At 40.3% G+C, this 27,561-nt stretch overlaps 1 protein-coding gene and 1 long non-coding RNA gene across 5 annotated transcripts in view; one reads left to right on the top strand and one right to left on the bottom strand.

Annotated features, from left to right (window-relative positions):
* The window catches only part of SLC39A11 (solute carrier family 39 member 11), a 383,748-nt gene that overhangs the window by 91,241 nt on the left and 264,946 nt on the right, over positions 1–27,561 (top strand). The gene's annotated exons all lie outside the window — the stretch shown is intronic.
* LOC308664535 lies at positions 423–25,610 on the bottom strand. The gene is made up of 3 exons (XR_014025685.1): positions 25,531–25,610; positions 7,157–7,248; positions 423–458 (listed from the first exon to the last, which is right to left on the bottom strand). It is a non-coding gene; the product is annotated as an uncharacterized lncRNA (long non-coding RNA).

Genomic DNA, 27,561 nt, shown 5'->3' with positions numbered 1-27,561 from the left:
GCCCACTCTCAAAGTGAAACATACATGACACACAACTAAAACATACTATATACAACATATGTATAGACTCACACCCCTACATATACATAACAATAAAATATTAAATACTGTCCATCTTGAATATATAATGGAAGGAGGAAGCCTGAGAGTTCACAAGGTTAATGCTGTATGGAATGAAACTATGGCTGAATCTGGATGTTCTGCTATGGATACCACGAAGCCTCCTCCCAGAAGGTAACAAGGAAAACAGGTTGTGAAGAAGATGAATAGTGTCCCAGATAAACTTACGGACCCTGTTCAAACAACGCTTCTCTGCTATGTCCTGGATGGGAGGGAGGGAACTGCCAATGATCTTTATGGCCATCCTCACCACTCTCTGCACTGCCTTCGTGTCTGAAGCAGTGATGCTTCCAAACCAGACTGTGATGCTGTATGACGGGATGCTCTCAATCGTCCCCCTGTAGAAAGTGGTCAGAACAGGGGAAGGAAGATGGGCTTTTCTCATGCGACACAGAAAGTGCAGGCGCTGCTGTGCCTGCTTCACCAGTTTCTCACTGTTGAGTGACCAAGCCAACCTACTTGTTAGCTGCACACCCAGGAATTTGATGCTGGTAACCATCTCCACAGGTGAATCATTAATGCACAGAGAAGTGTGGCTGTGCCTGCCTTTTCTGAAATCGACAATGATCTCTTTGGTTTTTCCGGTATTTAAAACTAGGCTGTTTTCCTTACACCAGTTCACAACCCCTCAACCTCCTTGCAGTAAGCTTCCACTACTCTTGTATCATCTAGCACTACAATCATGAGTTAACAGGGTGAACAGCAGCGGACCTAGGACGCAGCCCTGAGGAGAACCTGTGCTCAAGAAAATGGTATTGGAATTAGAGGTATTTGTTCTAGCTTGCACATACTGGGGCCTGTTGGTAAGAAAATCCAGAATCCAGTTGCACAAAGGGGTGTTTAAGCCTAAAAGGCACAGTTTGTCTACTAGATGCTGGGGAATGTGTTAAACGCCGAAATGAAGTCGACAAACAACAAATGCACATGAGTATTTCTTTCCTCTAAGTGCTTCAAGCTCAGATGGAGAACGGAAGAAATAGCATCCTCCGTAGAGTGATTTGGTCGGTAGGCAAACTGAAGCAGGTCAAATGCTGGCATATTGTTAACTTAAATGACATATCTCTGCCTAAAGATGACATAAAGTAGAACTTATAAGTGCAGATCTTGTTCAATTCTTTGCTCTCCCCCCCTCCCAGTATAATTCCTTAAGGAGTTATTCTTGTTATTTTCCAGTCTCTAAATGATTACTGTCTTTTTGCCTTTTAATAAGCATGAAATGAGTTAGCCCTGAGACTGAATGACTTGTAAGTTATTACCTCCTGTTCTTTTTCTTCTGAAATTATTTTGAACATTGCTGAATTTACAATAGGGCAGTTACATTTGTGTTTATTCCCACTAGTGCTTTCACATACATTATATAATTATTCCTTGAAATATTCTTTTTATTTTTTGGTGGGTGGGTGAAAGAAATTTTTTTTATTTCAAAGCTTTATATTTAATAGAAAATAGGACAAAATAAAAACAGCTCAGTGAACATTTATCTGAATTACCCCATCTGGAGATCTATTTAAATGTGTCTTTTTCCCTTTTGCTTATTATTTTTAATGGTTCCTTTTTCCCCCCAAAGTTGATTCAACGTTTATGCAGATGCTGTGGTGTTGTTGTTGTTTTGGAAGTAGACCAAGTGTTGATTATTGGAGATTGAAAAGTCTTTTGGAAGTCCCATTAATTTTGGACAGAACACATGTGTACTTCGTGAACAACTTTATCTTCAAGCTGAGTACTCCTCTGATTAAATCTGGCTGATCATTTGGCTGCTAATTCAAAAACAAATGCTGCCGTATTTCTGTCCATTTTAGATTGGATTGCATGTCATTGTGATAAAAATATGAAGCATTGCTGTACTTCCGTATTTACATCATAGCATCTTGACATTGTTCCATCATATATCTTGGTCCACCAACAAATGTTGAAGAGAGAATGATGCACCTTCCAATGTTTCTAAAATCATCATCATCATCATTCAATACATCAATCAAGTTTCTGTACATTGTTGATCTCAAGGTCGCTTGATTCAGTTGGACATAACTCAGCTGCTTGTCCTCAATCTTAGCAGCCATGTCAAAAATGTTTTGTTGGAATAGACATCCTCTTAGAAGGTTATTAAACTCATTCTCATGGTGCATTATTTAATACACATAGTAACAAGCACTGCTATTAGTTTCTTGTTCATCATTTGGAGCTGGTGATGCCAGCCATTGTCTCCAAGAGGAAAGAAAAACATATGTTGTAAGATGTCTTTGGAGCAATGGGACTGAAATTATTTACAAACCACCTCCTTATTCTTTCAATATAACGTGCCATGATGTTGGTTCAGTTTCATTGTTGTTTGGTATAATGATGGCCACTCCGGAGTCAATTTATATATTAAATCATCTCTCAGGTTCAATTGTTGGTTTTCAGTCAGGATGAATGACAATGGAAGCTTTGGTATTTTTTAAATTTGTTCTTTTTCAAAGGACACAGTATCCAGGTTTTGGTTGTTGTTGTAGTTTCTCCAGTTGTTCAACAATTTCACATTGAATTTCATTATTGTGGACTATACTCGATCTCAATTCTATGCTGTCTGGAAGATCCATGACATAAATTTGAACAAGCTTGGCTTGCTGCTTGAGGTCTGGCATTAAATGTCCATTGTAATGATGGATTTACCCTTGAATAATTGCAGACATATTCTATCCATTCTTTGTTGGAAGGATTTTTTTTTTGGCACCAAAGGATGTCATTTGTAAGTGGCTGTTGTTTCTTCCTGAACTAATTTGCAATAGGTTCATCATTGCTATATAAATTGAGATCATTAGATAGAGGTTGCAAATAGTCCATCCTGATATTTGCCTTTATATAGCAGAAATCGGCAGTTTCTCTATAGAATAGGAACACATGAGAGTGAGGGCAATCTTTAGCCATGGTACCAACTTCAGGAAAAATATTACATTGTGCAAGCATGTACCGTATTTTGAATCACTCTTTCTCTGCTGAGGTCTTGTTGAAGGTGGACATTGTCATATTGAGGAATTCCTGCAGTAATTAGTGATTGCTACATATTCTCAAGTTAATCTTCCCTTTCCACCTCTATCTCTTCTTGTCTTCTCTGTCTGTCTTTGTGATTCTGCAGACATGCGACACTTCCCTTCCCCAATTCCTCTTTTCTCCTTATCACATCCTGAGACGTTTGGTGTCATCTCTTGATCATATTGTCTCCCTCTCTTTCCACATGGGATAATTATGCTGATGATAATTTAATTTAATTTTAATTTTATTTTTTTGTACCACTATTTGTATGTTGACTTTTTCACCTCGGAACAGTTGAGTTGTAGGAAAGTTGTAGGAAACTCTCCAAAGACAGTTTAAAAATAGGATTGCATGGCTTTCTGAGGGCTAGGGTAGGACCGCCCTACCTGACATTTGGTGGATGAAGGAGGGGCCAGTCTACATGCAGTTTTAGAGTCAGAAGCAGTTGAAAAATGAAACAGGATGTGTCAGGACTAACATACCCTGGCTAATGTATTTGACTGACACAGAGAAATCCAGTTTCAACTCCATCTACAGCAGTAGCAGCTTATTTGGTGACTTTCAGCTCAACCCGTTTCACAGTGTGCGGAAGAAAGATAGAAGGATGGAGCACTAGGTATGTGCCTTAGTTCCTGAACAAAGGTGGGATATAGATACATGTGCATGTTTGTGTGCCAGAGAAAGGGCACATAAAGCAATAAAAAATAATAAAAATAAAAAAAATCCAGACCCCCTCTTCATGCCCTTTAAAGTTGTTCCTTTTTAAGAACCACATGATGAATTAATTCCTTGCTGCTGGGTGGGGGAGGGAGAAAGGGGTTGCAAGACTGAAATGAAGTTTGCATGACTACAGGAGCAGCATAGCAGCAGCCAGCAGTACTGAAGCAGGCACAACTTTCCCGTATTTCCTTGAGAGTTGTGGGTCCCAGATTTTGGATTCATAGCCCATTTGAGGTACCTTGGTTCAAAAATTGTTGTCCTGTGATGCATCATTTAGCCCAGGTAAAGGTCATGACAATGAGAGTTGTAATATTACATAGACTAGATGTGAATAGTTTAACTACGATAGCAAGATCTATCATGTGAGCTTTTCATACCAAGTTAGCACTTATTCTTTTGGCAAACTGCCACCTTAAATCCTCCTACTGTATATAGCCCTCCACATCTCTATATGTGAAGAAAAACACAATCTACAACGAAAAATAGATTTGAAAATCAGAGAGGTAGATCAGCTGTGAGTGTATATATGTGTGTCTGCTTTGAGCTATATGATCATTGTTTCTTCTCATTTTCCTTTTTCATCATGTGAAAAAATATTGTCCAAGTTGCTCCCGTTTTCAGCTCACTGTTTTTGTTTTATTTATTCTTTTTTTTTATTTAAAAAGTTTTACAATACATTTTGACTTTAATCCCCCCCACCCCCACCCAACCCTCCCTATCCCTTCCCCCCATTCCCTCCTCCCCCCCCCCGACTTCCCAGAGCTAAATACAGGGTATAAAATAAAAAAACAAACATAAGCACCCCTATGTTATCAGCAATAAACTATTAATTCTATCTCCCTCTAGCTCATGTAAAATGAATACAAACAATATTAATATTACAAATAAAGTAAAAAAGAAAAAGAGAAAAACAGAAAAAGAGCTTTACTCAGAATAGATTTTCTTAATCCCAGTCCTTATTCATATTAATTTCAAAAAAAAGAAAGAAAAAAAAAAGAAACTTTCACCTACTATTTACATTCTCCAACCTTTCTCTAATTTCTAAACAAATTCTCAGTTACGCGCCAAAAGCGCCTATCTATTAACCTTAATAATCTCCAACCAAACTAAACCATAATCAAAAATAATTCTTGCATGTATCACACCAAATGTCTCGCAGTTCCAAGTCATCCTTGAGTTCAAATAAAAAGAGTAAAAAAAAAAAGGTTTAAGCAGTCTGTAAGACAACTTGTTGTTAATTAGGAGCTTGCATACCCATTCTTAGTTCAACACATACTTTTAGACCATAACCCTAATATACTTTTCTAACAAGCAAATAACATCCATCTTAAATTGTGTTAAATATTAAAAAAAACTTTCTTTCTCCTCTATGATAAATTTAATCCATTAAGATTCTAATTTAAAAATTTAATCAGCAATCTTAACGCCCCAAAACTTTTGGAGCACGTCTGTCATGACCCCCAAAACTTCTTTGGACCGCGCCCCTCCCACATCTTCACTGTAAGTACACTTTGGAGATTCCATAACTATCTGCTGGTCTTGCTCTTGCTCTCGTCTCGCTCTTCTTAGGGCGGCACGCGTCTTCCTCTGGCCTCCTGCAACATCCGATGAAACTGTATCTTGATCCCCTCCAACACCATTGTCCTCTATCTGTCTGTCTGCAACATCTTGAAGCTTTCCCTCGCCGTATCCCTTTACAGCTTCCAAAAATGATAGGGGGGTTGCTTTTAACACATTGCTATAAAAATCATGTGCCTGGGCCACAGTAACCAGACGATGTCTTTTACCTTCATGCGTCACCACCAGTCCAACTGGAATCTCCCATCTAAACTTAATATCACATTTCTTAAGTTCCTGTACTAAAAATGCAAAATCTTTCCTTCTCCTTAAAATCTTTGGAGGAATCTCTTTTAAAACCAAGACTTCTTGCTCAGCCACTACCAGTTTAGTATCATAAGCAGCTTGAATGACTTCATCTCTAATTACTCTCTTTGTAAAATAGACCACCACATCTCTGGGTAACTTCCTTTGTCTTGCAATCCATGAATTTACACGAAAAATTTTGTCCATATTTCCCTCAATTTCAGATGCTGGCTGGCCCAATACCCCTTCCAGAGCCTCAGAAATCAGCTGCTTTAAATCTTCTTTACAGTTCTCCTTTAAACCCCTGATTCTAATAGCATACTGCATCTGATGATACTGAGCAAGGCTCAATTCTCCGTCCATTTTATCCCTTATATTTTCATTTTCTAATACCTTTGCTTCTAATATAGAGTTCTTTTGACTGAGATCCTTCACTTTTACATCCAGCTGTTGCACACATTCAGCTACAGATTCAATCATAGACAACATGTCCACCCTCATTGCTCTAAACTTCTCTTCCATCTTCTTCTCCAATTTCTCCATTTTCTCCTCCATTTTCTCCTCCAACTTTTTCAGCTTTTCATCCATCATGTCAGACATCAATTGTGAATGCTTTCCAAGAGCATCTTGTAAATCCTTAAGCGTCAATGCCGGAGGAGGTGCAGGAGGAAGCAAAGCTTGCAATGAGGTCTGTTGCACCAGGGAAGACCCCGCACTCCGAAGAGCTTTAGAAGTTTTAGCCGCCATCTTCCCCCACTTTCACTTATTGCACACTTTCACTTTAAAGCTATAAAATCCATTGAGCTAGAGAGTAAAGATAAGAGTCCACATCACCTTGACCTCCTGTACCGCTCTGCCTGCATCTTGATAATCAAAAGTATTTCCTTTTGGCAGGGGTGTTTGCTAACGCCTGGCTCTGCTCCATAAATCCTGGAGCAGGGGCGCTGCGCAGCTCGGAGCAACCCAGGCTTCGGGGGGGCTCAATCCTTCAGCCGCCCAAACTCTCAGCTCAGGCAGCCCCGGAGAGCTCAACCCCTACCTGGGGCCTCACCCCCTCCTCTTCTCCCGAGGAGGGGGGTTCAAATCCATCTAAACAGCTGATCGGCGCTGTTTACGATGGAAAAACACAGCTGCGGAGCGGGCAGCCCGAAAACGGCTGTCTTCGGCGTCGCGTCGCCACTGGAAGTCCGTTTTATTTATTCTTTTATTGCTTTTAAAATGACAGAAAAATAGAAAAAAAATGACAAAGATAAAAATACATGTATTGCCAAAGAAAAGGAAAAAAGCACGCACATAGAAAATGTATCACTGTTTCTCTTTAATACAGGGAGGTAATTGATAGACATAGTCATTTTAGCCTTGCTTTATGAGTACTTTCATTACTTTGAGGTATAGTCTTATTTGGTAGCCTTAAGCTCCTAATCTTATTTCTGTTACTCACTTCTTCATTTTTGTTTTCTGGAGATGTTCCTTGGCCTTCCTCCCTATGTACATAGAGTTCCATTCTTCACCTTAGTAACAATCATCTTGGAGCTGTGAAGAAAGAATTTGTTATGGAGAAGGAAGTCTGAACAGGAGCTGGTTTGATATCAAATTGTTCAAAGAAAACTGTCATTCCTGTTTCTCCAACTTTTGTGTAGTAGATTTTATTTTATTTGAATTCAAGAATAAATCTATTCTATGCCACCCAGCATCATTGACTGAGATGGGAGACTATGGAAATTTAAATATATAAGTAAGTAAGTAAGTAAGTAAGTAAGTAAGTGAATGTGGCCTATGACTACAAAGGCTTTGTAACACATTATGATTTTGAATTTAGGAATAAGATTTCTTCTAGCATCTTCAGTTTGTTTCCAGTAGCAGGAGTTCATAAGAAATGCCCCTCTGAGGCCTTTAGTTTTATTTCCTATTTTTTGTAATACAACTATTGTCATCCAATTTGAATCTGGCTAGGTTTCCTTAGAATTCTTTAGGTATAATTACTAATATTAAGCAAAATTAAAATGATTTTTAAGCAGCAGAGTGTTAATCAGGGCCTTTAAAAATACTCTTTGGTTTAGTTGAAATCAGTTATAAATGCTGGAGAGAATGTTGTGGGAAGAAGAAAATTATTGAACTAATTAAAAGGAACAGCTGCACTGCTCTGAGAAATTAGTTTGAAAAGTATGCTACCTCACACCTATGAGTAATAAGTCTCATTCGCTTGTAAGTGTCTGTCTAAAGCAGCCATTCCCCAATTATGGAATTAAAAGACCAAGCTGAAACACTCAGATTCCTATCACATCGCAGTCATGTAAACTTATCAAGATGTAAAAAAAGCTGGCATGAGGAAGACCTGTCTTGCCTAAAATAATGTTGAAATCACATGACATTCTGAAGTCCCTGTGATTTTGGCAAATTTGAATGAGATTTCAGTATACCTTTTTAAATATGCAGATGAGTAGTAACTACATTTGGAAAAAATTGCCAACCGGGTCATGTGATCACCTTCTGTGACCTTACAAGCAAGGTCAAAGGGGAAGACAGATTCACTTAACAACCATGTTCTTAACAACTATGGTGATTTACTTAAGAACTGTAGCATGAAAGGTCATAAAATGGGGGAAAATTCACTTAACAAATGTTTCACTCAGCAGCAAAAATTTGTGGCTCAATGGTAGTCAAACTGAGGATAACCTGTAAAGTCTTGTGACCTAATAAACTCTCAGAATGCTTCATAAACATACTAGGGGCCATGAAAACAATTGCTCTATCTGCTTTAGTCGCTGTTCAAAATTGTTATTCATCTTCTTTTGAGGAGGGAGCTGTGAGTCCTATGACAACCTTCATCCTGCAAATAGTGGAAGATTGTCCATTTCTTCCTCTCTTCTTTAACCACAAGAAGCTGCAGTGAAGGGCTGATTTTTGTTGCGCTGGAAAGGAGAAATAGCAGGGCTTTTTTCCTCATAGAACGCTTAGAACGGAGTTCCGGCACCTTTTTTGGATGGAACCTTGTAGGGTAGGCAAGGCAGGTTGTATGACATGTGTGAGTTCCGGCACCTTTTTCTTTTACAAAAAAAGCACTGAGAAATAGTATGCTTTGATATGCCTTATTGGCAATGCCATGTGCCTTTGTCCGTCCAATTATGATTTCTAAGTCTTTCTGCCTCTTTCAGCATGAAGTCCCATACATACTGACATGCTGAAGAAGTTTGCTTACAGGCTCCTCTGGCTGCCTTGTAGGGTTTAGCAGCTTCTCTTGCTGACCCAGTTTTTTGAAATGCATCAAGGCTTTCAATTATTAATATTCATAATTAGTTTTACTTGAATGTTTTTACTTGCAATCTTAATCATTTTAATGTTTGATTTTAATTTGCTTTTGTTGTAAACCAAGACATTTTAGTAGCTGGGAGTATAGCAAATTAAGTAAAAAGAATGATAAATAAATAAAAATCTCTTCTACCAGCCTAGCTTTAAAAAAAAATAATAAAAGGAAAAAGAAAGGGCTTTGGATGTTCTTGCCCAAAGCCCAGAGCCATAAAACTTTTAAAAACTGATGAAGTACTATCCTCCACCTTCTTTTTTAACCTTGACTCTGCACTATTTAAGCCAAGACAGATCTCTTCTTAGCCCACAACCTTTGACTACAGTTATATGCTCCAATCTCTTCTTCTTTTTCTTAAAAAACTGGGTAATGCCTGAAATTGTTGGCTTTTAGCAGTTGAAATTTTATTCTTATTTTTAGGAGTGGAGATGCCACTGTAATGCCTTTAGAAATAGAAGTAGCTCATCACCAATATTGGAAGGCAATTTTTCCTATTTTCTTTTAATGGAGAAAAAATGGACAATGATGTTTCATAAGCCTGTTCTGCTGTGATCGTTGATAAAAGCATTATGTTTCAGAAGCAATTGGAAGGGATGCCAGCTCTCCAAATTTGCCTAAAGCTCACATTTGTAAGCTAAAAAAATATGAGCCAGTGATTTATATCCATGCTTCTCCATTATCACTAATATTACCTTACGGTTATTCTGCAAGTTGTAATTTAACATTTGGAAATTGCAAGCGACTTCTTGAAAGCATACTAAAAGCAGCACTGAAACACCTATAGTAGATTGAATGGATAGGTAGTAGGTTAGACTGAGGAATATTAAATTATCTTTCCTTTTAAAGCAGTGCTATCATTGTTTTTCCCTGTTCCTCTGAATTAGCATATTGTTCACAATACAGTATCTCATTCATAGTAGAGTGAAGAAAGAACCTCAGTTCAACTATCTTGCTAAAAAAACCTATTTTTCTTGAAGTGCTACCAAATGAAAGACATTTGATTTGAATTAGCCCTCAGCAGTGGTTCACTGACCATGGCCTCTAATCCTACCAGTGCTGCAAGACCAAACCTTCTTTTATTTACTGCCATGACCACTGCCAGAATGTATAGTTTCTTGCTATTTAAAAGATTTTGTAGGTGCGAACAACAACCACTATTAAGTTATGCTTCTTCTAACCAATCACATACTCTGCAGCTTGTCTCACCAAGTGTATCATTGGCAGTATCATCTATGGAGATTCTCATTTATCCAGGTCATGGTTGTCCCAAAGGTGCTTTTTCATGTGGCAACTAGACTTTAAAGACATTTCACTTCTCATCCAAGAAACTTCTTCAACTCTGACTGGATGGTGGGGAATGGAAGGATTTATATTCCTTGCAGACAGCTGGTCATTTGAATTCTTTTAGAGAGTCATTGAGGCTGCTTGCATGTTTATCTGTGTCCTCAAGGTCACCCGAGTGGTGCAAATCGGTGTCCACAGCCATTTCACCACTCAGGTGACTTTGAGGACACAGATAAACCTCCAAGTGGCCTCAATGACTCTCTACAGGCTCTCTGAAAGAATGCAAATGGGTATGGACACCCATTTGTACCCACAAGTAACCTTAAGAACACAGATAAACCTGCAAGTGGCCTCAGTGATTCTCTAAAAGAATGTAAATGATCAGCTGTCTGCAAGGAATAGAAATCCTTCCAATTCCAACCATCCAGTCAGAGTTGAAGCAGCTTCTTGGATGAGAAGTGAAACGTCTTCAAAGAAAAACAAGAAAGTCCAGTTGCCTCTTGAAGAAGCACCTTTGGGACGTTGGCAGTATCGGCAGCCTAACCTTTACAACATTTGGCATTGATCTGAGATTTCAGAATCAAAGTTCTGGTTGCAGCTGCTTTCTGCATTAGCTAAAATGGTTCTGTTAAGATGACCATCTGTATTTCACTTCTATAGTATCAGATTAGTCATTGTTGTCAACCCAATTAGGATTTCATCAGTTTTCCCATTAGAGCACATCAGTCACATGCTGAACATTGCTTTGCATAATGAAGGCATTTGGAAGAAAGATACAAATGGTCAAGTGTCCCTTTTTACAGCTCATCCATTATGTTTCTTCCTATTCCCTTTTACAAGTTCTGAACTTGGTCAAAGAAATTTGGCAGTGGCAGCAGTAGTTTCTCCCCAAAAATAGAGTTCATATTAATCTGCCGATTAAACCGACAGCTTTCTTTTCTAAGCCAGCCATCAGTATTGAGTGCTTTCTCCAGAACCGGCAGGGAATTATGGGTTTTGGGCTCCTGCCTATTTAGTATTGTAATAAGTTTCCATTAACACACATGGATGAGCACAGAGACGATGATGATGAGGTTATCATCTGTATATCTTATCTGTAACTGTGGGTACTTAAGTAACATACAATAACAGACTGTAGCCTATGGCTGGCTGTCATTCTCTCATGTGAGCTTATAAGCATGCATAATATTCTTTTTAAATAGAAGTTAGGAGTAGAAGACAAAGCTTGTTTTATCATAAGCACAAGAACTTCCTCATAAGAAAGGAGGTTGCTTGCTGTGCTGGCAAAGTGGGAGGAGATAGTTAAGGAGTATTAGAAGAGAAACCATTAGGAAGGAGAGGAAAAAAGATCACTGGTAATCCTAAAACAGATTAGACAGTTTTGAACTGCTGAAAACTTGCTGTTCCAAGGGAGACAGGGGCAAGAGGTCTGAAGTGCAGCTATGTGGGATCTGGAGAAGACCTGCTGAAGAAGAAACAGGGCAACGGGGGACACATACCCTTGCTGTTGGTTTCTTTTGTGGAAAGCTAGAGTGAAAGGTTATATCTTGACATAGCAAGAATAAATTTATTCATTTATATTACATATTTCTTAACCATCCATATTTCTTAACCATCCATCTCCCATCAGCTCTGGCTGGTGTCTGCCAGCTAGCATAATTACCCCTTTCTTTCTTAAAACTTAGGTAGGAGAGCAATGTATAGCAAGGCACATATATTGTTAATATTGTAGACTGTACACATATTGTTAGAGAGATAGTTAACCTGTCGCGGGGTTACGGAACCGACCAGGTGGTTCCGTCCCAGGCGCCTAATGGACCCTGAACGGTTCCAGGAGGTGCTTGGATCTGTGCCTGCCACCTTCGCTCACAGCCCGGTCGATGCCTTAGTGGAAGCCTGGGAAAGGACAGCCACGGAGGCACTCGACCGCATTGTTCCCATGCGGCCCCTGACCCGACACAGATCCCGGCGGGCACCATGGTTTTCTGTGGAGCTCCGGGAGATGAAGCGTCGGAGACGGAGCCTAGAGAGCTGTTGGAGGTCCAGCCGGTCTGTGTCTGATCGATTGCAATTAAGAACCTTCACGAGGTCTTATCTCGCAGCGATGGAGGCAGCGAAGTCTAATTACTTCGCTGCCCTCATCGCGTCCGCAGATAATCGCCCGGCCGCCCTGTTTGGGGTGACTCGCTCCCTCCTGAATCACGAGGTGAGGGAGGAGCCCCTGCAGGGTTGTGCCGAGGAATTCAGTCAATATCTGGCAGATAAAATCGCTCAGATTCGGGCCGGCTTGGACTTCGAGCGGTCTTGGGAATATTACTTGGGAAGAATTCGATCCTGTGACTCCAGAAGAAGTGGACAGGATCATGGGGAAGCTGAGTTCCACCACTTGTTTATTGGACCCGTGCCCCTCCTGGCTGGTTTTTGCAGCTCAGGAGGGGACACGAGGCTGGCTCCAGGCAATAATAACTGCTTCTTTGAGAGAGGGTAGCTTCCCCGCCGCCTTGAAGGAAGCGGTGGTGAGGCCCCTCCTCAAGAAGCCTGCCCTGGACCCGGCCATTTTGAACAACTATTGTCCGGTCTCCAACCTTCGCTTTTTAGCGAAGGTTGTTGAGAGTGTGGTGGCTCATCAGCTTCCTCTGTTCCTGGAGGAAGCGGATTATCTGGACCCCTACCAATCGGGCTTTAGGCTTGGGTACAGCACGGAGATGGCATTGGTCGCACTGGTGAATGAACTCTGGTGGGCTTGGGACAGGGGTTGCTCCTCTGTCCTAGTCCTATTAGACCTCTCAGCGGCTTTTGATATCATCGACCATGGTATTCTACTGTGGCGCCTCAGGGGGTTGGGACTGGGTGGCACTGTTTTACAGTGGTTCTCCTCCTACCTCCTGGGTTGTTTGCAGTCGGTGTTGGCAGGGGGACAGAGGTTGGCCTCGAGGCCTCTCGTTTGTGGAGTTCCTCAGGGGTCGGTTCTCTCGCCCCTCCTGTTCAACATCTATATGAAGCCGCTGGGTGAGATCATTCGTGGTTTTGGGGTGGGGTATCATCAGTACGCTGATGATACCCAGCTTTTTATTTCCACCCCAGATCAACCCAGTGATGCCCTCTCCGTGATGTCCCGTTGCCTGGAGGTGGTGAGGGTCTGGATGGGGAGGAACAGGCTTCGTCTAAATCCCAACAAGACCGAGTGGCTGTGCATACCGGCATCTCGGGTTGTCCATTCTATTCCATCTTTATCTATAGGGGGTGAGGTGTTACCCCCCCGTAGATAGGGCTCGCAACTTGGGTGTCCTCCTTGATTCACAGCTCAGTTTTGAAGATCATATAGGAGCTGTGACGAGGGGGGCTTTTGCCCAGGTTCACCTGGTGTGCCAGTTGCGGCCCTACTTGGACCAAGATGCCCTACGCACAGTCACTCATGCGCTTGTGACCTCTCGGATAGACTACTGCAACGCGCTGCCCCTTGAATACCACTCGGAGGCTCCAGCTGGTGCAGAATGCGGCCGCGCAAGTTGTGATGGGGGTCTCCCGATACTCCCATGTAACACCTCTGCTCCGCGAGCTGCATTGGCTTCCAGTTGTCTTCCGGGTGAGATTCAAGGTGCTGGTGATGACCTATAAAGCCCTAAATGGCATGGGTCCGGGTTATTTACGGGAGTACCTTTTGCTGGTGTTAACTTTCCATCGTCCTGTGCGCTCCCACAGAGAGGGCCTCCTCAGGGTGCCGTCGGTCAGGGAATGTCGACTGGTGGACCCCAGGGGGAGAGCATTCTCTGTGGGCGCACCTGCCCTCTGGAATCAGCTCCCTGTTGAGCTCCAGATGGCTCCTGACCTTCGCTCTTTCCGCCGTGACCTGAAGACTTGGCTATTCGAACTTGCCGGCCTGGACTGAGGGACTGGGATTTTAGATTTTAAAATTTTAGAATGTGTTTTATTGTTCAGGGCTACTTGTTTAATTTATTTTAATTTTTATATATTATGTGTTGTTTATAGTGTTTTAATTGCCCTGTACACTACCCCGAGTCCTTCAGGAGAGGGAGGGGTATACAAATAATAATAATAATAATAATAATAATAATAATAATAATAATAATAATAATAATAATAATAATAATAATAATAATAATAATAACAACAACAACAACAACAACAACAACAAAACAACAACAACACAACAACTTAAAATTCATCGGTGAATAATAATATAATATAATGTAATATATAATATACAGTACAATACAATACAATACTATGCAATATTATAATTATAATTGTAATATAATATAATAATATATAATAAATATAATAATATAATATAATATAATATAATATAATATAATATAATATAATATAATATAATATAATATAATATAATATAATATAATATAATATAATATAATATAATATATAATCTTTGGTTTATTGCTCTTTTGCTGCTTAATTACTGCTTATCAGAAAGGTGAGAGTGTGGGAAAAAGGAATTGCTGTAGTAAAGATGTATTAGTTTACATGCCTGAAAACCAGAGTAAGAACTTGCCTTGTTTTGCTAATGAAAGATATTAAAATTCCTAAGAAGGAGCTGTTTGTTCTGTCTATTGGATCAATTTCTATGTATCCTCCAAGTTCTTGTGACAAAGGTCATCAGTGCCTTCACACAATCTTCTGCACATTCCCTTCTAATAAAGTTCAGGATCTTGCATTGTGAGGATGATGATTCCTGCAAAAGTCCTCTGCAATTCTACAAAGTTGCATTGTTGGCCGACTCTTTATAGGTACATTATACATATCTCTGAATGTGTACTTAATCCCTTAAGGAATATATGTAAACAACTTGCTATAATAAAACTTGCTCTTTAAAACAGAGAAGTAAATCTATGAAAAAATAGATAATTTTGGAAATTTTACCAAAAGTCTGAATGGCAGAGCTGCCGTTTCTTAATGCTGTGTTTTCATAATCGATGCTGATGGTTTTGTGATGCTTCAATTTTTCACTCATTATGGCTTGTTACAACAGCATCCCTCTGTTCTTATTAATAGGATTGACATTTTGTTTTCTTTTTTCCCTCCATATATAAATAAAATCACTTGGGTGAATATATAAATAAAATCCATATATAAATAAAATCACTTGGGTGAATCCAATGTCATCAACTTGTTCTAAACCTAAGAACAAAATTACCTCTTTTTCATGTTTAAAAATGCAGCACAGTTTGATGCCATGATATATTTCTTAAAATCAGATTTTGTACTAATACGCTGTAGGCATTTTGGTTAAATTATTCCACTTATCTCTTTATTTTTTCTCAGAGGTTTTTCCCTTTAGGGTATCATTTGGATTTGTCATGGCTGAAAAAAGAAGGCTATAACTAGGAGATGTGCAGGATTTCTGCTCCAGAGATGAATCAGCAGAGATCAATAATGGCTTTTTATTATCCATAAAGCCTGGGAAACATTATCCCTTTTGACAATGGAAGTAGTTTAACTTATGCTCTGTAGCTAATGAGAAAGGAAAAAAGGTGTGTGAAACAGATGAAATCACTTTTATTGACTATTTTCATCTAGTGTCATATTTCTGTGGTTTACTACATTGTTCCTCTCATTAAGAGCTTTCATCATTGGACCCTGCTGTACTGCACAATTTTCAACAAGTTTCCAACATTCCATTTTTAGGAAAGGTTCTTGAGAAGGTGGTAGGTCTGTAGCTCCAAAGGGTTCTAAGGGAAGCAGCGTATCTGGATCTGTGGCAGGTGGGTTTCAGGCCAGGATAGAGCGCTGAGATGGCTTTGGTCAGGCTTGTAGAGGACCTCTGACAGACATGGGATGGGGATAGTTGCTTCTGTCTTAGCTCTCCATTGTCTTTCTGTGGCTTTCAATGCTGTCAGTCATAGAATCCAATCTGGGTTGGTCACCAGGACCAGAGGTTTAGTCTTCTGAGCTTTCAGACTTGTACTGGAGCCCATCATTTTTCTCTTTGAGAAGTTCCATGATAATGAGCTCCAGCATGAGTCTGAAAGCTCAGAAGACTTAACCTCTGGTTCTGGTGGCAGTCCAGATTGGATCATACAACATTATTCTAGGCCGCATATATTTACCTTCATTTGTGACTATCAGTCATGGTACCCATTCAGAATGCGAGGTACTGATATAGGCAGAAGGATGTTTTATAAAGAACTTTAAAAACTAACCCAAACCTCGAAGAGAGAAAGAAAAAGGAACAAAAGTGCAGAAAGAAAGGATAGAAAGATAAAGAAAGAAGAAGCTTCTGGTTTCCTTTGCAGCAAATACAAGTATGATTACAAAGTCTCTTATTCTGTGATTATAAAAAAGCTCACTTTTTCTAGTGTCCATTTTTTTTGTAATCAACAAAACCACAAGCCATAAGTGCATTTTTTCTGTTCCATGCAGAAAGTCTGTGTATTTCTATGAGGCATTAATGTAGAAATTGTGTTTTCTCTAATCAAAGAAGTTAATTTAGCATCTCCGCAGATATCATCATCTTAATCATTCCTTCATTGTGGGCAACGGTGAACCTTTCTACTTTTAAGCATCTAATAATATCATTACAGTTACCATATATAAAAACAAAGTTCCATGATTTCTTTTCTAGCTGTCTGCCTGTTAGCTCCAAAAGAAAAACCTCTGATTTCAATTGTACCAGAGTCTTTAAAATCTTCTGAATTAATGTATATATTTGTATTCAATTTTTTTAAAGAGGTCCATCAAACATGACAAAATGTTCCTTTATGCCGTTCACATCTCCAGCAAAGACTCGAAGTACCTTTATACATTCTAGACATTTTCTCTGGTGACAAATCTCAATGATATAGCATTTTATAAAAATTCTCTGATTTTTAGTGCTTAGGAGCTCTCCATATAGCATGGATGTCAAACTCGATCGCATCACGTGACGTATCATGACATATTGCGACATTTTTTTCCTTTTGCGGAGCCCAGGTGGGCGTGGCTTGCCCATGATGCATCCGGCCCACGGGCCGCCAATTTGACACCCCTGATCTATAAGCATCCTTAATGGAGTCTGTTGTGTTGATCAATAATTTCCTCATTTTTGATGGCAGACTCTTAGTAGCAGATCAGAAAGTGACTTAGTGGTGATCCTGCCTTCTTAAGCATGCCATACTTAGGAAATTTAAAAAGGGATAATTCCAAATGGACAAACCATGCTTCAAAAGAGCTAACGTTTTGGATGTGAATTGTGCAATAATAGGATTTAACTTGTTAAGTTTTGATCATCATTCCAAAAAAACTAGGGCAGTGATGGCGAACCTTTTAGAGACCGAGTGCCCAAACTACAACCCCAAACCCACTTATGCATTATTGGGTGCCGGGTGGGCATGGCCCATTGGGTGGGCATGGCTGCGGTGGTAATGGCAGACTGGTTGGGACTAAAAAGTTCAATCAATCAATTCCAACTTTGCAAGATCTTTTTTTTCTCGTGAGAAGTTAAAATTGATTGATTGATTGAATCTTTTTTCTTTTTGCACATGGCGGTGGAGGCCTAAAGTGAAAAGGTTTTATAAAACCCAGCTGAAGGCCTAGGACTGGGGCGATGGCGCGCATGTCCACAGAAAGGGCTCTGCGTGCCACCTCTGGCACGCATGCCATAGGTTCGCCACCACTGCTCTAGAGGACACTGTTGAGCTACATCAAAATGTATGGATTTCTCACATATATAAAAACTGGATGATCATAGATCCATAGAGAAGGAAATGGATTAGTTTCAGCCTAATACTCAATAACTATTGAGATCACCAAGTAGGTTGAGAAAGTTGCTGGTAGTCAAACCTATTGCAGAACTTTTGCTTTTCTAAAACAAGACAGTTTCTCTGGAATTGCAGTGCTAGTGTCTTTAAATTTAAAGAATTAAAGGCAATCTCTCATTTTTGATTCTTCCTTCATGTCGCCTCATTCTCTAAGGTTTCATTGCAAACCACAGGCATTTGGAAGAAAAAGTAGATTTGCCACATAATTCTGGTCACAGTTCCTCCATTTAACAGCTATGAGCAAAGGCAGAGAAAAATATTGGAATATATTGAAAAGGACAGAAAGTAAATGGAAAGGAATAGCAGACGTAAGGAATAAAAATGCATGTGTGGGATGGGAGCAACGCCATGATCACTTGCACTAACTTCATGCTGTTCCTCTCTTCCTGTAATAACTCCCATTATAGAAAGGGAAGCTGGAGCTGATATCATCTGAAAATTAAGTGGTTTGGGCAGCTCTGTAGGTCTCTCTTCAGAGTACAGGTAACTTGCAATAATTGAGAAGTCTCTTATTTTTCTCACTTGATTGCTGTTCAATTCTAGTAAGCAATTGAGGTATATAATTTTCTATCTTCCCTTTGTTTTATGAGGAAAGACAGCAGCTGAGTCTTTTCTAAATTCCATGGACTGCCCCTTCGTTTTATTAAAGACATAAAATGGTATAGATAGTAGTGTAGCTGATTTATAATTAGAAAACATGCTTCATGATGCAACTTTCAGTAGCAACAGAAACATCAGAAGGCAATCACAAATAATATGTAATCAAGAAATACATAAATTGATATTAAATGGTTAAGCAGTCTGGGAGATACATACATATACATATACATACACACACACACACACACACACACACACACATAAAACTTTGCGAAGTTCATAAAATGGATATTTGCAGAACATTCCACAGCCTAATTGTTGAACAAGTTATCTAGAGCCCTTACATGGCAGAGATATTAAAGGCCAGGCTTCTGAAGGAACTCTCAGAGTCCATCTCTCCTGCCAATGCAGCTAATGTTCCTGTCATTCCTCTCTCTTCCCCCAATGAATCCACCATCATTGAATAGAATGAAAGAGTGGAAAATCAGCACAGCTGAAAGAAAATGCATTTTCATATGGAATTTTGCTACCAAAAGATATAGTCGATGGAAGCCAGGATTACTATAGAATTAGTTGTTACTTTCAGTGAGAAGCAGAGAGAAGGGTAACATTGAGTACCTGTTCTGCTCTCAGACAGAATTGATCATATCTGCTTCACCATATTAGCCAATCTAATTTAGATTAAATTGTCTTTCGTTTGATCTGTCAGTGCTGTTCTTAGGTTCAAAGCAAATGTAGGAAGAACAGTTCCCCCAATAATGGGTAAGAATGCTAGCTCTGTTAATTTTTTTCTTGTGGTGCATTTCTGGTGCATTTGCACTTGCACTTGCATGCTATTATTTTTTACACTTAAGTTTTCCCCCCTACATAGCAGATGGTCAGAATATTGATAAATGTCCCCATGTAGTATCTTGGAAGGTGTGTGTGTGTGTGTGTGTGTGTGTGTGTGTGTGTGTATAATGTTGGAGGCTGTGATTTTATTGTATGACTCTTAGCTTTATTATATATGCAGGGTGTATCAAAGTCAAACCCTATAGGAAATGTATTAGATAAATTGAATTACATGTTTAAATTGGTTGCCATTTTCTTCTAAACCTGAACAGTGAACATTCCTAAGTACAGTAGCATTCTCTCTGATGGTTGCAAATTGTGATGTGATGGTCTCCCTTTAGATCATCTGTTGGCTTATGGGACTTGACTTTTGGTCCACCCTGTATTTTAGTTTCACTCTTTCTTTATGTGTGTGGGATTGATTAGGACTTTCTCTTCATCTCTCTATCCCTATGGCTTCAGCATTTTAGAAAAAGGTTGTATCTCTTCAATTTGTGTTTCATCACTATTAAGTGCATCTCTGACATTCTAGGACTAAGTCACAGTTTATTAGATAATTAGTTTTTCTAGTCCAGCATTTGGCCCTGACACCTACCACCTAGTAACCTTTAAATTTGCTTTAAAGAAGAAATAGAGCTGTCAATGAAACCTTTGTCTAGATCTGCAGATAGGAAACTTTGTGATACTGTAGAGAGTAAACAGGGTGACCTTGGCAAAGAGAGGGGAGATTTGTTACGAAGGCAATGAGTAGATAAATATTGCTTAAGCCCACACAAGGGGAGAGAGTAATCTGTTGCTATTGCCTGTCTTCTTATGAATGTCCATATTTCTATCAGTAAAAGTAGTTTTAGCCTATGTGGCATCTGTTTCTTGGTCTATCCTATAGGGCTGACCGAGACTCTGAGGCATAACTACCAAGAGTTTGTACAATATCTGAAACCCTTGAATGAATCATCTGGATGAGAGAGATTCTGTTTTTCAATACTCCTTATTTCCAACTCAGAAAAATTCTTTATGAGGATACCATGTATACCATCTTTGTGGCTTTGCATATCTTCATCCCGGGTCTATTCGGACATTCCACCTCTTGCTATGGGGGGTGAACTATTACCCCCCGTAGATAGGGCTCGCAACTTGGGAGTCCTCCTAGATTCACGGCTCACCTTGGAAGACCATATAGGAGCTGTGACTAGGGGGGCTTTCGCCCAGGTTCGCCTGGTGCGCCAGTTGCGGCCCTATCTTAGCCGGGATGATTTATGCACGGTCACTCATGCGCTCGTGGCCTCTCGTCTGGACTACTGCAACGCTCTCTACATGGGGCTGCCCTTGAGGACCACCCGGAAGCTCCAACTGGTACAGAATGCAGCCGTGAGAGTTGTATTGGGAGTCTCCCGATACTCCCACGTTACACCTTTGCTCCGTGAGCTGCATTGGTTGCCAGTTGCCTTCCGGGTGAGATTCAAGGTACTGGTAATGGTGTTCAAAGCCCTTCATGGCATGGGGCCGGAGTACCTTAGGGAACATCTGCTGCCGGCATCAAGCTCCCTGCGCCCTGTGCGTTCCCACAGAGAGGGCCTCCTCAGGGTGCCACCGATCAGAGAATGTTGATTGGTGGCGCCCAGGGGGAGATCCTTCTCTGTGGGCGCTCCGGAGCTGTGGAATCAGTTGCCGGTAGAGCTCCGGATGGCGCCCGATCTTCGCTCCTTTCGTCGCGATCTCAAGACGTTTTTGTTTGTACAAGCCGGCCTAGCCTGATGGGGATTGGTGGGGTTTTTATTTTATTTTTTTGTACTCTTAATTTTATTTTTGGGGTTTTATTATTGTATTAATTGTTTTAACTTGGGCAATTATTTAATCTCTTTTTAATGTTTGTACTTTGTATTTGACTTTTGCCCTGTGAACCGCCCTGAGTCCTCAGGGAGAAGGGCGGTATATAAATATTATTAAATTAAATTAAATTAAATTAAATCTTAGGAATCAGCGAACTAAAATGGACAGGAATGGGTGAATTTAATTCAGATGACCATCAGGTATACTACTGTGGGCAAGAATCCCTCAGAAGAAATGGAGTAGCCTTCATAGTCAATAAAAGAGTAGGAAAAGCAATACTGGAATACAATCCTCAAAATGACAGAATGAACTCAGTTCGAATCCAAGGCAAACCATTCAATATCACAGTAGTCCAAGTCTATGCCCCAACCACCAGTGCTGAAGAGGATGAAATTGACCGGTTCTATGAAGCCCTACAGCACCTTAAAGAACTAACACCAAAAAATGATGTCCTTATCATCATGGGGGATTGGAATGCTAAAGTAGGAAGCCAAAAGATAACCGGAATAACAGGCAAGTTTGGCCTTGGAGTACAAAATGAAGCAGGGCACAGGCTGATAGAATTTTGACAAGATAATACGATGGTCATAGCAAACACTCTTTTCCAACAACCCAAGAGACGGCTCTACACATGGACATCACCAGACAGTCAACACAGAAATCAGATTGACTATGTGCTCTGCAGCCAAAGATGGAGAAGCTCTATACAGTCAGTAAAAACAAGACCAGGAGCTGACTGTGGCTCAGACCACGAGTTTCTCGTTGCAAAGTTTAGGCTTAAATTGAAGAAAGTAGGGAAAAGCACTAGGCCACTCAGGTATGAATTAAATCATATCCCTGTTGAATATACAGTAAAGGTGACAAATAGTTTTAAGGAATTAGATCTGATAGACAGAGTGCCTGAAGAACTGTGGACAGAGGTTCGCAACATTGTACAAGAGGTAGCAACTAAAACCATCCCAAAGAAAAAGAAATGCAAGAAAGCAAAATGGCTGTCTGAGGAAGCTTTGCAAATAGCTGAGGAAAGGAGGGAAGCGAAAGGTAAGGGAGAAAAAGAAAGATACACCCAATTGAATGCAGAATTCCAGAGAATAGCTAGAAGAGATAAGAATGCCTTCTTAAATGAACAGTGCAAAGAAATAGAAGAAAACAATAGAATAGGGAGGACCAGTGATCTCTTCAAGAAAATTGGAGAGATGAAGGGAACGTTTCATGCAAAAATGGGCATGATAAAGGACCAAAATGGCAGGGACCTAACAGAGGCAGAAGAGATTAAGACGAGGTGGCAAAATTACACAGAAGAACTATACAAGAATGAGCTTAACATCCCTGATAACCATGATGATGTGGTCGCTGACCTCGAGCCAGACATGCTAGAATGTGAAGTGAAGTGGGCCTTAGAAAAACTGAGCAACAACAAAGCTAGTGGAGGTGACAGTATTCCAGCTGAGCTATTCAAAATCTTAAAAGATGATGCAGTAAAAGTGCTACACTCAATTTGCCAGCAAATTTGGAAAACTCAACAGTGGCCACAGCATTGGAAAAGATCAGTTTACATTCCAATTCCAAAGAAAGGCAGTGCCAAAGAATGTTCAAACTATCACACCATTGCACTCATTTCACATGCTAGTAAATTTATGCTTAAAATCCTACAAGCTAGACTCCAGCAGTATGTGGATCAAGAACTACCAGAAGTACAGGCAGGATTTCGAAGAGGCAGAGGAACCAGAGATCAAATTGCCAACATACGCTGGATCATGGAGAAAGCTAGGGAGTTCCAGAAAAACATCTACTTCTGCTTCATTGACTATGCTAAAGCCTTTGATTGTGTGGATCACAACAAACTGTGGCAAGTTCTTAAAGAGATGGGAGTACCAGACCATCTTACTTGTCTCTTGAGAAACCTATATGCGGGTCAAGAAACAACAATGAGAACTGGACACGGAACCACTGATTGGTTCAAAATTGGGAAAGGAGTCCGGCAAGGCTGTATACTGTCACCCTGCCTATTTAACTTATATGCAGAGCACATCATGAGAAAGGCAGGGCTAGATGAATCAAAAGTTGGAATTAAGTTTGCCGGGAGAAATATCAACAACCTAAGATATACAGATGATACCACTCTAATGGCAGAAAGTGAAGAAGAACTAAAGAGCCTCTTGTTGCGGGTGAAGAAGGAGAGTGCAAAAGTTGGGTTGAAACTTAACATTAAAAAACCCAAGATCATGGCATCTGGCCCTCTCAATTCCTGGCAAATAGATGGGGAAGAAATGGAGGTAGTGACAGATTTTATTTTCCTAGGCTCCAAGATCACCGCAGATGGGGACTGCAGCCAAGAAATTAAAAGACACTTGCTCCTGGGGATGAAAGCCATGGTAAATCTAGACAGCACACTAAAAAGCAGAGACATCACCCTGTCAACAAAAGTGCGTATAGTCAAGGCTATGGTCTTCCCAGTTGCAACGTATGGCAGTGAAAGTTGGACCATAAGAAAGGCTGAGCGCCAAAGAATTGAGGCCTTTGAACTATGGTGCTGGAGAAGACTCCTGTGAGTCCCTTGGACTGCAAGGCGATCAAACCAGTCAGTCCTAGAGGGGGTCAACCCTGGCTGCTCTTTAGAAGGCCAGATCCTGAAGTTGAAATTACTTTGGCTATCTAATGAGAAGGAAGGACTCACTGGAGAAGAGCCTAATGCTGGGAAAGATTGAGGGCAAGAGAAGAAAGGGACGACAGAGAATGAGGTGGCTGGATGGAGTCACTGAAGCAGTAGGTGTGAGCTTAAATGGACTTCAGAAGATGGTAGAGGACAGGAAGGCCTGGAGGAACATTGTCCATGGGGTCGCGATGGGTCGGACATGACTTCGCAACCTAGGGCTGACCGAGACTCTGAGGCATGACTACCAAGAGTTTGTACAATCTCTGAAACCCTTGAATGAATCATCTGGATGAGAGAGATGCTGCTTTTCAATACTCCTTATTTCCAACTCAGAAAAATTCTTTATGAGGATACCATGTATACTGGGAATCATTGTAAGATCCAGAAGAATCAGGAATTTCAGATCCCAAGGTGAACAGGGCAGTATCTATTTCTGACCAGGCCTGAAACACGATGGAAATGCAACTGTAGTTAGTTGTTATTCATTAGGTTGCAGATTAGAACATTCTACCTTGGTCTGAGTAATTTTCATCCCCTAACTTCTGAGATTTTATTTTCATCATTTTTACAGCCCAGTTTTAATGGTGAAGAACTTTCTTCTCCAATAGTTCCATCATGTTTATAACAGAGGAGAACGAACCCCCAAAGATTTAGCATTTTAAAAATTCTTAGAAAATATGCCTGTAATTTTGCTTCTTCATTGCTGAATAGCTGAAGATTCATTTTATGGCTCTATTTTGGAGCTATTTATTATTAATAAAAAGTAGTATGTGACAGGAAGAGGCAACACTTTAAGTAGCAGTGAAAAGCTTTGAGTAACTACCAGATACTTAAATTTTACAGACATAGAGAAGCATTCACTTGCTCAGTTGTGGCCAGCTACTATTTCTCAGACATTTTTTTTAAAATCCCATTTATATCCTGCCCTTCTCCGAAGACTCAGGGTGGCTTAAAATCTAAAGCACAATGTGCTTAGCAATAGCCTTCATTCTATGTATATACCTGCTTATTAGGGCTTTCCCCCCCCCCCCAGCGGCATTTTTACAAAGTCAGCTTATTGCCCCCAACAACATTTAATGGTGAATTTGGTCATTTGGTCAATACAGGTAGTCCTCAACTTAGGACTACAATTGAGGTCAGAATTTATGTTGCTTAGTGAGAAATTTGTTGAGTTTTGCCCCATTTTACGACTTCTCTTGCCACATTTGTTAAGTGAATCACTGCAGTTGTTAAAATTAGTAACAAGGTTGTTAAGTGAATCTGGCTTCCCCATTGACTTTGCTTGTCAGAAGGTGGCAAAAGATGATCACATGGACCCCAGCACACTGCAACCGTCATAAATGTTAACCAGTTGTCAAGCATCCCCCATGGGGATGTTGCAATGATCATAAGGGTGAAAAATGTCATAAGTCACTTTTTAGTGCCGTTGTAATTTCAAAGCCACTAAATGAACCGTTGTAAGTCGAGGACTATCTGCATTAGCTCTGCTTTCATTAATGCTACATATTTATGCATTTGAAAAATAAACTTACCAAGTAATGCTCGTCAGTTTTGAATATTGTAGAACAAACTGCAGTTGTATATTTGGAACTTTTGTTGGGTAAACTGAACCCACTTTTCCTTTTAGTTATTTTCCTCTCATCTCTGCCTTTCATGGGGAAATAGAGGTTTGGTAATTCAGAGCTTTTGTTGTAAGTGATCCCCAGATGAATATCTGACCGCTTAACATTCATAACTCTCTTTTCGCTGCAGCTGCAATAGACAAATTCAACAGGGAACAGTATTAGCAGAGCATTTTCAACTTGGAAATTATTGATCTTAGGAGTAAATGGCCTGTGTATTCTTTTGGACTCTTGGAAAGACTTTGTTAAGATCAGCTAGGATGCAAAGGACACGTAACTAGTTCAACATATCTGAGGGGTTTTTAAGTTCGTTTTCTCAAATTGTAGGAATTACTCCCATCCTCCGATGCTATGTTGCAAGCTGGTTTTGAAACCAAGTAAATTCAAAGGCAAACTATGTTACTTTGATGGAAAACAGACCTGGAAAGAAATTTATTTACTCATGTACACACAGAGGGAGGGAGGGAAGGAGGGAGGGAGAGAGAGAGAGAAAGAAAGAGAGAGAGAGAGAGACTTAAAGTTACATTATATTTAATTTATTATTAAATTGTCATTATTATGTACCACCGAATCATTTTCAACTCCACGTAACCTCCATAGATAGATGTTCTCCATCATGATCTATCCCTAATCTGTTCTTTTAGATCTCCCACTAGTGTACTCATTGCTACTATAAGTCCATCCTCCTTGGGACTTCTCATCCTCTTTTCTTTCTTTCCACCTTTCACAGCCTTAGAGCCTTTTCCAGAAATCTGGTTCTTCATATAATGTATCCAATTTGAGACTGATCCTTTGTGCTTTCAGTGAGAACTCTGGGTTGATTTGTTTGGTGATCCATCATTTCATTTTCTGGATTGTCATGTCCCAGAGGTGCTTTTCTAAAGGCAACTGGGTTTCCTTGCTTTTTTCCTTGAAAATGTTTTACTTCTCATCCAAGAAGCTTCTTCAGTTCTGGCTGAATGGTAGGGAATGGAAGGATTTATATTCCTTAGCAGTCATCTGGTCATTAGCACTTTGAAGGATGGCTGTTAGCTCACTGAGAGTTGCTGAAGCCATTTTGGGATTTATCTGTACCCTCAAGGTCACTTGAATCAGAGTGCAAATAGGTGTGGAACCTTCTTGGGACTGTTGAAAGGACTGTGTTGTAGGTGATGTCGTATCCCGCTTCCCCTCTGTTGAGAGAGGGCTGTTCAGTTTTAATATAGAAGGCTTCTTTGACTGCCTCTTTCCAAACCAGTGGTTCTCTCTGTCCAGAGTGTGGACTTTGCTGTCTTCAAAAGAGTGATCTTTGTCTTTCAGGTACAGATGGACTGCTGAATCTAATTCTTATGGGTTTGTCCTCCTGTGTTGTGCCAGGCATTTGTGAAGCAGTTATTTTGTTTCACCAGTGTACAGATTTGCACGTGTCTTATTGCATTGCCCAGCATATACCACATTGCTCAGTTTGGGTCTGGGGTGTTTTATCCTCGGAGGCCCCTCCTCAGTCAACTGGAGTGCTGATTTGCCACCAGCTTATCACGTACATGGGAGGCAAGGGCCTGGCGGCACTAGGAACAACATCCAACAACGTAATAGCTGGCTATGAACACCCCAGACACAACTAAAAAGCCACACACAACCAGGCACCATATACAGTAAATGCCACACACAGAATAGCCCTAAGCACATACTCTGCTAGAGAGAAGTTCCCTGTGGATGGGCCCCAGCACAAGTCTGAAAGCTCGGAAGACTAAACCTCCGGTCCTAGTGATGGACCCAGATCGGATCCTGCATACATAGTACCCTTTCCTCCTCTTATTTTGCCCACTACAACAACCCTGTGAGATGAGTTGGGCTGAAAGAGAGCAACTAGCCCAGAGTTACTCAACTGGCTTTCATGTGTAAGACAGGACTAGAACTCAGTCTCCTAGTTTCTAGACCAGCACATTAACCACTATACCA

This window comes from Vipera berus (genome assembly GCF_964194415.1).
Source record: "Vipera berus genome assembly, chromosome: 2".
Classification (NCBI taxonomy): domain Eukaryota; kingdom Metazoa; phylum Chordata; class Lepidosauria; order Squamata; family Viperidae; genus Vipera; species Vipera berus.
Note: the sequence above shows the minus strand (reverse complement) of the source record. Positions and strands in the feature narration are given on the sequence as shown.